We start from the raw sequence: 2597 nt of genomic DNA on the forward strand, positions 1-2597 counted from the left end.
CTGTAGTACAAACATACAAAAATAAAATCACACTTGTGTGAAGTGATGGGCACCCAGATTCTTGGGATGATGTTCTCATATCCATGAAAAATGAAAAACATTTATTACAAGATGAATTTATATCATAGAGATTGTCATTTACTGCCCTAGAAGAACAAACATTAAAGTCCATAAACTTGGCTGTCACGAATTACATCATAATTTACCCTAAACAAACATTAACCCATAGACTTGGTTGGTGACATCTTTCCTAGAAAATATTCTTACACAACCTGTGCCAGAAAGATTTATTTCCTATCTGTATGAATGTTTTGATGTAAACCACTCCACTGATCATATTCGAAGGCAGTGGCAGATTGACTTGGAATGTCAGATAGAAGACAATACTTGGACAACAATTATACAATTATACTATTTTGAGTTGCAATAATGATAGAGAAAGACAATTAAAAATGTTACACAGACTACATTATACACCTCTACTGAGAAGCAAGCTTGGTCTCAGCTCTCCTAACTGTAATAAATGTGACACAGAAGTTGGTACAAAGATACAGGTGTTTTGGAATGAGGTGAAGAATGAGCTGGACACCTTGCTTGGATATAATTTGAACTTGTCACCTCTCCAGTGTGTACTAGCAGCTACGGTATCCAGTGCAAGGACCAGACACAACGCCAAATTGGTTGGAATACTCTTATACATAGCGAGAAAGACTATACTCAAGCTTTGGATTCATAGAGACGTTCCTACACTGGATGATTGGTACAAGGAGGTAATGACTGTGGTTCCTCTGGAGAAACTCCTCCGTGATAACATGGAAGGGTTCACGAAGGTATGGGAACCAGTCATAGATACAGTGGACCCTTCTAGACTGCGCTTCAATGTACCTTATTGAACGGTAGTGAATAACAAAGACTCTGGTGACCTGTAATGTACAATCATGTCAAGACTGTGCTGTACTCGTTTTGTTTTTTTTGTATTTTGTTTTTTGTCTGCATTGTAATGTCCGTATTGTGGTTGTTTTCCTATGTTGTGTTTAAAAAAGAAAAATGTGTGGTTCTATATACATTGAATGGCGATTGTTCAGCTGTGAAATTTCAGAGCCTCAATAAAAATACATAAAAAATTAAAAATAAAAGACTTGGTTGGTGACGGGGGATTAATAACAAGGCTCTAAACAAACATTAAAAGTCCACATACTTGGCTGGCCTATGACGTAATTTCTGAAAGCCATGCATTGGAGGGGATAGCGGCCCTCAAAAAGGAAGGAAAACTTTAATCTGGGAACACAGATTGAAGATCCCTCTGGGGGCTATAGTGTCAAGTGTCCTACCTACATGACAGATAATTCACTATTATGTAATGAGTCATCAGCTATGACATTACTGAATGAAGACAACTAGGGCTGTCACGATTACACATTTAAGTTGACGATTAATTGTCACAAATAATTGCGATTAACGATTTCATTGTGTTTTTGGCATTGGAAATTGGAACTTTATTAATTAAAAAATACATTTCTGTTTGCCTTTGGCTTTTAGGCTTCTTGATAAAAAAGTACACAGGGCAGATATGACAAATAACTGAAATATACCAAGAAATTACTGATCTATAAACTTACAACGCATCACAAAGTAACGAGTTGTAAGCAATGTAGATCTGCTATTTCTTCTTTTTTAGGTATGAACAACTTTCAACATGGAAACCGTAACGATTATGACGATTATGACAAAATAATTGCGATTATCTCAAATAATTGCAATCAGACGATTGTTTAATAATTGTGACACCCCTAAAGACAACATAATGTCAATGTCTGTTAAGCTTCCCATGATCCCATTACTGGAATTAGTCTAGATTTTTTTATAATGGGATGAATCCAGAGTTGCAATACCCTCCATTGACTCCCCACTCATCTTTTTTGGTTTGCGATCTGCTTGTCTTAAACGACGTTAAACTCACCAACATTGCAGCTGTAGTACAAGCTTGAATTATCCTTTTTCAATCTGCCGAGCTTGTTTTTCATAAAAATCCACCGTAGAGATGTTATGAGCTACTTTCTGTCAAGACCTCCTCTGCAAGTGATTATTTTTCTAAGTGCTGGAGTTTGGAAGCACTCGTTTTTATTAACGGGTCGCGCTGCTGCCTCCTGCATTATGTGCAAATTCGAAACAGGTGGAACGCAGAAGGTTCAGTGACTTTCAAATTCAACCTTAAGAGATGTCTTAAAGCAAACCAAACTTGTAAATTATTATAATAATTGTTCTGTGTCCTGTCCTGTACCATGTTCACTTACGTCTTGTATTGATAGGTATATGTTTTGTATTGGTAGTTATATCACCACTTTTAACAGCCTGTTCTCAGGGACTACTGATGGAAATGTGCTTTAGGCTAACTCTGTCTCATTTACATGGATGTGAAAACCGACATGTTGATTAACGTGCACGGTTCTGTTCCTGGTAAGTAAATAAATAAATAATGCTTGTAAACTTCCTGACCTAACATCTAGTCTAGCACTGAATAATCCTCAATGAGGCAATTATGGATGGTTGATACTAGTTACTATACTAGTACTAACTACTTAGTAGTTACCAGGAGG

This window comes from Protomyctophum bolini (assembly GCF_963924005.1).
Source record: "Protomyctophum bolini genome assembly, chromosome: 22".
NCBI lineage: Eukaryota > Metazoa > Chordata > Actinopteri > Myctophiformes > Myctophidae > Protomyctophum > Protomyctophum bolini.